This window comes from Coptis chinensis, chromosome 2 (assembly GCF_015680905.1).
Source record: "Coptis chinensis isolate HL-2020 chromosome 2, ASM1568090v1, whole genome shotgun sequence".
Classification (NCBI taxonomy): domain Eukaryota; kingdom Viridiplantae; phylum Streptophyta; class Magnoliopsida; order Ranunculales; family Ranunculaceae; genus Coptis; species Coptis chinensis.
This window is the reverse complement of record NC_141457.1, coordinates 90,902,341-90,910,981: the sequence shown is the minus strand read 5'-3', so window position 1 is coordinate 90,910,981 and position 8,641 is coordinate 90,902,341. Positions and strand designations below refer to the sequence as shown.

The 8,641-nt window shown below is 40.9% G+C and overlaps 1 pseudogene across 1 annotated transcript; it reads right to left on the bottom strand.

Moving 5' to 3' along the window:
* Positions 1-6,144: 6,144 nt before the first annotated feature.
* On the bottom strand, positions 6,145-7,635 carry LOC147518865 (patatin-like protein 6 pseudogene; annotated as a pseudogene). The gene has a single exon (XR_015214132.1). The product of XR_015214132.1 is annotated as a patatin-like protein 6 pseudogene (transcript).
* Positions 7,636-8,641: the final 1,006 nt, after the last annotated feature.

Below are 8,641 nucleotides of genomic sequence, written 5' to 3'. Positions count from 1 at the left end.
CTTGGTTAAGATTGGTGAATTCCACGCAAAGGCGAACTGTACCGTTCTTCTTTAGGACTGCTACTATGTTAGCGATCCACTCTGGGTAGTCGACTTTTCTGATGAAGCCTACTTTTTTGAGTTTATCGACCTCATCATTAATTGCTTTTTGAAATCTCAGGGATAGCTTCCTAGGTTGCTGGCGGACTAGCCTAGCATTGGGGTTGACATTTAAATGATGACGTACAATACTAGGGTCTATATCAGGTACATCGATATACGACCAAACGAAAACGTCTTTATTCAATGATAAAAAATTTACAAGTTGTGCCTTGAGAGTAAGGTCAAGGTTAGCCCCTACATAGACAAACTTGGGATCATCTTCAGTCCCTAGGTTCACCAGCTCCACAGAGGTCGCAGGTGATGCTTTGTCGATCTGAGGAGTGGAGATCTTGGCAACGGGAGTTGGAGCGATCTCTGTGGTTACGATAACAGGGGTTGATGCGACCTCTGTGGTCATGACAACAGGGGCTGGGGCAACCTCTGGGGTCCTGACTGGTAGATTGATAGGGGCTGGGGCGACCTCTTGGGTCCTGACTGGTGGATTAATAGGGGCTAGGGCAACCTCCAAGTCCTGACTGGTGAAATGAATTTTTTTTATAAATCCCCCAGCGTTCTCCTTTGGTAGTTTAGATTTGACCGCAGCAATTAAATCTTTGGGCATTGTATAGCTGGTGGGGTCGTTCTTGGTTTGAATAGAAGGTCCAGCGGATTTGTTCGCTGAGAAGATCTGATTGCAGTGGTAAGTCTCGAGCTGGTTGCTGCGAAGCTCCATCACACCTCTGGGGCAAGGAAATCGAAGTACTTGATGGAGTGTTGATGGTATTGCTTGCATTTGATGGATCCAGCGACGTCCAAGGATGGCATTATAGAACGAGTTGACATCCGAATCTCTGAAACACGTATTGATGCTGACTTTGTCTTCTCTGTATCCAACGGAAATAGGAAGTATGATGTCGCCCATTGGATCAGTTCGAGACCCATTGAATCCATAGAGAGGGGCGATTGGATCTATAAAGACCAATCTGGGCAGGTTCATCTCTTTGATGGTCTGATAGAACAAAATGTCACATGAACTACCTGGGTCTACCAGGACACGTTTGATTGTCCCGTCACTGATTTTGACATGGACAACTAGGGCATCATTATGTGGGAGGCAAACCTTGTTGAGGTCGGCCTCCGTGAAAGTTATGTCGCCTAAACTGTGACCTGAATTGCGTGGAGAAGGTGCTGCCTGAGAGGAGAACTGATAGACTTCCTGGAGAGCGCCTACACGTCTCCTATTTTCTCTAGTGGATGTAACAGAATCATCCCAAAACGTGATCATGTTGATCATCCTGTCATTATCTCTGTCAGATGAGTGTTGACGACGGTCATGACAGGAACGTTCACTGGGACGTCCTCTGCTACGAGATCGAGCTTGAACATTATGGCAATTATGGCGAGCTGGAGATCTTCTACGCTCTCTGCGGGCCATAAGTTTATGGCGCAGGTCGTCATCAGTAATATTGGTATAATGCTTGATATGTCCCGACTCGACGAGGTCTTAGAGGTAATGTTTGAGCCCCCAACACTCGTCGGTGTCATGATATTTTGCTCTATGGAAGGCACATTATAGTAAGGCTTGCCGGGTCGATCCTCTGGCTGCTGCACCTCAGGTCAATAATATGGAGCTTTCTTGATCTTCTCCAGTATGTAACTGGGAGATCGGGTGAGTACAGCGAACTCGCGGTTGTTATTCGTTCTGTTTCCAGACTTCTGTCCTTGTTGCCTAGGTCGCTTTTTTTAAGGTGGGGCATCATCAGAGATCGCCGCCACTTATTGGTCTTCGGTGAGGCCTTGACGTTTCAGGCCTTCTTGCAACTTTATATATTTGTCTACTCTCGCATACAACTCAGACAAAGTTTCTGAACGCTCTTTCAAGAACGATCTGGAGAGCGCCGTGTTACGCACACGGTAGGCGTTGGTGAATGACAATGTGGCAAAGGACTCTTTGAGTCCGCTCTCCATGCATAGCAGTTCGGTTTTGAACCGACCTAAGAAAGCACGTATGGTTTCATCTTCACCCAGTGAGAGCTGAAAAAGTGAATCAAGGTCTGCTTTTTTACGCCGGTTGTGGACTGATAAGTACTCAAAAAGTGCATTTTAACCCTCGATTATATCTCTTGTTTAGCCATTTTAGTGGACTAACAGTGCTTGTAAGTCATGTTTTATGATTCTACAGGTGAAAAAGAGAGTTTTGTAGAATATTAGAGAAAAAGGGGTAAAACAGAACAATTCGGAGCATTAAGGATCACATGGGAAGCTCATGGACAATCATGGAGAAGGCCAAGGAATTGAAGCTATGAAAGATGCGACTTTGACCTATTTTAAAACCTATTTGGAAGCCCAAGGCAAAAGGATTCGTTGCTTAGACCAAAGCCCGCAAAAGAGGAAATAATAATGGAGCAAAAAGAGGAAAATAGACTTCGGCCCGAGACTTAAGGATGAATGCGATCGAGACGCGGCCTTCAGCGTTTGAGACGTTAAAGGATCGTAAGGCCCAGACGCATGAACCGACACTGTAGCCACTTCTTTCATAGTTTTGAAAACGAAGTTGGACTCTGAAAGAAGTTGATTTGTATTAGGAAACAAACCACTGTTTGGGATGCTTCTAGAACTCATTGTAACCCCTATAAATAGAGGACCTAAGTGCCTCATGAAACTTGCCAATTCACTTGCATTCTTATCTCCAGAACTTGAAGCAGAGAGAGATTAATAATAAAATATTCAATTTTAACTAGTCGAATCTTAATAAATTAGTCTTTCTAGTCTTATGTTCTTTGACTCTTCTTCTTCTCGTTCTTCGTGCTATTCCTTCTTTATGGAAGGCTAATATTCTCCTTCAAGGGAGAAGATGAAGCCGGTGCTTAGGGTTCGTTGATTCTTCTGGTTCATGGTATTCTCCAATCAGGTTAGTTTTTTATGTTTTTAGTTATTAGTTTCATTGCCCATACCAGGGGATGGAAGTATAGATTAAAGTTTTTATTTATTACAATCGAATATCATGCTAGTTTAGGGTTTTATTTATTGCAATTGAATATTTGCTAGTGACATGCTTTTATTTATTGTAATTGAATATAATGCTAGAATAGAGTTTTATTTATTGTAATTGAATATTATACTATTATTCTCTACTTTTCTTCTAGTTGTGTAGTGTTTTAGAGTAAGAGAAGTATTCATTATGTTTGTCTTAGATGGTGATTCATTGAATAGCTGCCCAAACTCATATAAAATGAAAGAAGATATTAATAGCATAAACATAGGAACAACCTTAAGTAGAGTTATTCGTTAACAATGTTTCATCCAAGAGGGCATCGGCACTCGCTCGATTGCATAATTGTAGCCTACTTGAGAACAACCATGAAGCAAAATGTCACATATCAAAGATATCGGTGGATTATAATCTCTTGAATTCCCTCTCCTATAAATTCTCAATAGTTTATTTAATTTAATTTAGTTTAGCATTAGAATCTACAATATCTATAATCATAGTTTTTAATCCCTCAAACCTCCTTTCCAGTCTTGTCCTTCACATAACATACACTTAAAAGTAGAACGATATCCTACTCATCTTTTACTTATTGAGGGATAATTAGGTTTTGATGCGCTTTTATTTTGTTCAACGACCATCATCTATCTACATCATCCATATACCATCTCATACACACAAAAGGAGCGCGTGTCATTGACGTACTGGCTAGCGAACAGATCGGTGAGATTCTCGAAGTTCTTTATCGAGTCTGGCTCGAGTGAAAATAACCAATTGAGAGTGCCATCTTTCAGGCTGGCAAGAAACAAAGGGCAGTGGAGATGGTCGAACTCCTGAGCATTATAGAGTGCGAGACTTTGAATGTAGCGAGCCACGTGTTGACCGGGACATTAGTTGCCATCGTACATTGCAAAACGTGGCTGGATGAAATATGGAGGAGAGGGTTTACTCAGTACCTCAGTAGTGAAGGGGGAAGCACGATACGTCTTGAGCATATTTTGGATGATCTGAGTGGCGTCCTTCTTGACTGCACTCTGATCTATTCTTTGCGACAGCTTGTTAATCTGTTGATTAACTTCGTTGATACCATCCTCTGCTATAGCACCAGGTGGATTTTGCGCGTTCACTTGTGCTCGCAAAGCAACATTCTCTTACCTGAGCAAGGTGATGTGCTCGTTCATTGTGCCTAGTTGACTTGTTAAGCTCTGGATTTGAGCTTCGAGGCTTGCCATGCTTCGTGGGCTTGAGGATTTTTGTTTATGTGAAGTGGTTTCTCAAGAAATCGAGACCACAGACGACGCCAGTGTAAAGGTGTGATTTAGTTCAGCCTTACAAATGTGATTAGGGGGAGAATGGGTTTGGAGATGGGAAAGACCGAGTTCATTTTGAGCGAACTGCCTACGTATCTATCTCTCACTTCTGGGGGGAGAGTAGAATCAGGTCTGATGTAGTTCATGTAAGGGATATTTATAGTTGTTGAACATGAAGATCCACACAACACGTGTACTGACAAGCATAGATGTAGGGTTGAGATTAAGAAGAAGTGTATGAATGGTGTTGGTAGGAATTTCGTGATGATGGGGAGTGGTTACAGTGGTTCGTAATTTGCGGTAATGGATTATGTAAGTATGGCGTCGGTAATGATTGCATCTAAAAGGTGGATGACATCATAAGATGAAGCGTTCTGCGTAAGTTCGTCCGTGCAACCTGCGTCCTTCTGGAACGAGCTAGCAGGTCGAACATCTTAGATCGAGAGATGATGTCGTTGCTTGTAGTACGAGCTGAAGTAGACCACCTACTGACCTACATGAGGCGAGTTGCTTATAAAACGAGCTCGGAGGACGAGAACATGAGGTCGGTAGGATATTTCTGCTTATGCTGGACGCGCGCCTGATCTTTATTAGATGTGAATATTAGTCCCTCACAGCTTGTTAATTTCCTTGTGAGCACATTGTACTGAACAACTAGGCGAGGCTATTGTTTGTTCAACTGAGAAACTCTATTTGTATGTCTTGACCGAGGTCGAATAAATGGATCAGACTAGCTAACCATCCTAAACAGAGCAAATATTTCTCTAATCACCCATAGACCATACATGGTCGTGGTCTGTTAATTCTTGAGAATCTGTTATATTCACTATACATCCAAGGAAATGAGAACTAGTGTACGGCGAGTTGGCGAGGAGGCGTTCTGAAAACATTTTAACTGCTTGCTCCCACGAGCTGAGGAGTAATAACTTTTGTTCAATACAGTATTAACAATTTAGCATATGCTCAGGGACTGTAACTCAACTTGGCCAGCGCGACAAACTTAATGCACGTACCATCACTTCATAAGTTATCCAATTATTTGGACGAAAGCAAGAATCAAGATATTAAGATTAAGTAAGATGTAGATTATCCAAGTTTGGATCAGAATTTCGGTATGATGAGATGTGTAGGTAAAATGTACAAGGGAGATGATGGTTGGGGACACTTGATAGCTAGGGGATGATGTTCAAGTGTCAAAGTAAGACAACGACACAACAGAGGAGTTTTCGTCTTTGGGGATGCTCCAGCTGATGGTTCATGTCATGTGAGATGGGGGAATTGTAAGCATCCCAGAATCAGTTATTATTACTTAGTAGAGTCTAACACACCTCAATCTTCTAGGATCCAAAGTGCGTCCCTTTCAAGAATTCCAGTGCTACTTGACCAATGCCCTGTATGGCTGTATCTAACTGATTTATTTTCTACAAACAAAACGGATCAAATACTCTTTGCAAACCTCCTATTTACTAATAGCACTCTTTACTAATTTACATTATAAATTCGCCTTTTCTATTCTTTTTTTGTCCTAATGTACTTGCCACGTAAATATTTTTCCATTTTTTGCATCCAGCGTACAATGATTGGGAGGAAACATCAAAGTTGTACTTGAGTTGGGAATCTCATTTCCATTACTCTACCGACACAATTCACCCAACTTGCTCACTCAAAACTAAGAATAAGTTACCTTTAATTTATCCTACAACTTAAGAAATGAATAGCGTTTCCAAACTCAACAATGCTTATAAACTTAGTAATGCGACTCCCTTTATCCAAAAAAAGTAATGCGACTCCAAATGAATTATATTGAGACCAGAAATAACATCTACACATTACTATCTTACTTCATATTTGTCGAAATTTACTATATACACACAACAGCATCCTAGCTGATCATTAGCCAGAACAAAACATAAGACTAATGGGATGATATGGTTGATACAGTGGCAGAAGAGGTTCTTGGAGATGATTGTTTAAATACCACTACTGGTAAAATACTGAACTTCCTTCTCTCATGCTCCTTAATTAGCTCTCCTGCAAACCAATCTAATTTATCCGAGTTTGTTTTCTCAACGACCTTCTTACCTCGAAATAGTACCGATTCCACATTCTTTTGCGCCAACATTGCTTCCGCAATTGCGCTCAAATTTGAGTTCTTTCTACTGCAAGCGCTTGCATTGGGCCCATTTGACTGAATCCGAACATAGTTACTTGTCCTCAAATCACCAAATGCCATTGAAACCGCTTCGTCGACCATGTCCGAAGCCCCCTCACCGCCAATTCTAACCAAATTAACCGGCGAAAGAGTCATTGCGCCGCAAGCAGGGCTTGCCACACCGTTACCCAAAGACACTACTAATAAATCTTCAACACTATTACAAAATGGAAACTCTTGCTTATTATTCAACACATGAGTAATAGCAGCAGCAGTCGGATTATTCATCGCGACACAACCATCAACTGCTACAATCCTCATTTTCTTATCAACTGATCGTACCTCAAAGCCTCTTACCGCAGTTGAATCTGCTGAAGTTGCAGCACAAACATCACTCATCTTGAAATCATAACTGTCGGTTTCCATTGCATCTGCCCGGGAAAACAAAATTGGTGCACGTGTGGCAAGATCATAACACGACACTAAAACTGGTTTCAGTGTGTCTTTCAATGTACATTCTCCAAACGTCTTTCGGAATACCTTTTCCGCTTTCGAGGACCGGATTATTCTACTGAATATTCCATTAGACCCCGAAGACGAATTCAGTCTTCGGCGATTTTTAACTAAAAATTGCATAGCCTCATTGGCTTTACACATTGGCCTGCCGTCTTTTCCTTTAGTAAATAAAAGAGCGGCCAAGATTCCGCCAATGCCTGACCCGGCCCCAACGTCAAAAAAATCAGCAATTCGAGCATTAGGATTGTTATATTTGCAACAAAGAGATGTTTCAAGATAAACTAGTGACTTCGCAGCGAGAATGCCATCGGTAGAGCCACCGCCATCTATAGAGAGTATACGAACTTTTCCTGAAACATTTTTGTTTGGCTTTAAATCAGTGAAAAGAGTTGAGTTCAAAATGTGTGAATTTTCGAGGGAGTCTTGGTAGCCAAATAGGAATTTGTTTTCAAGGAGGGAGAAAATTTCGTTAGTTAACTTATCTACTTCGAAATTTTGTTCCATGATTGAAGTTGCTTCCATTGAATAGAATAGAGACTAGAGAGAGTGTGAAAATGGAGATTTGAGATGTTGGTTGAAACTTGAAAGAATGTGTAGAATGAAGTTGCAGTGGGGTGCGGTATATATAGTGGGAATGTGAGGTGGGTGTGCTTATAGTGGGAAGAAGGTTCGGCGATTAATCGTGTGCGGCGCTTTGATGTACACACGTGGAAGTCGAAAAGGAAAAATTGACTGATGACAGAGAGAGTTGACTAAAATAATTGGTTTGACAAATAAATGCACGTAATGTTGTCGAGTAGTTGTTAGGGTAAAACATCACAATCTTGGTACCACGGATTCTCATGTCAATGTCGTTCTTTTCCTATTTAATTTGGCGTCGTGCACAATGAGTGAGTGATGTTAGAGAACAAAGTCCTAACTCCAAACTAGTTTAGTTTACATAAAAAGATTCCTGCACTCATCCACTAGTTTGAGGTTTGAGAATGTTTAAGTTCGAATTGCTTTTAAATGGACTCCAAAATTAGTTTAGGCTTGGCCCATATTGTAAAAATGTTTCATGTTGAAACTTGAAACGAAATCCAAATAGCTTGATGGTTATTTTTACAATTGCACCCATTCGAGCACATGATTTATACAGGTGATACTGTTAGCAATTTGTTATAGGTGATTTCTGTTGATGTCAACATATTAGAATTAGAATATTACATCAACAATCTTGTTTTGGGCACGCAATAATCTCTCCCCTAAGCAGAAAGCACACAACATCAAGAAAAAATAAATAAATGAAAGAATGTCATTTTTCCTCATACTACATCAGCAAATCTTAGGCCGAAAAAGTTTGTACTACGTCATCTCAAACTTTTATACTATTTGCTTATGATTTGATATAGCGATGGCAAGCCTCATGCATTCATCAGATCATCATACCAAAATTTTGCAATTTCCAGAAAATTACAAAAAACATAAAGAAATACCAAGTCAATGGAGGCCTCGTTCTCAAAGCTTCCTAGCCCTTTATTTTACTGTACGTATGCCACCGACAGTACCCTCTTGGTTAAGATATTGAATGCTAGGCTCCAAGATATGGTCAGC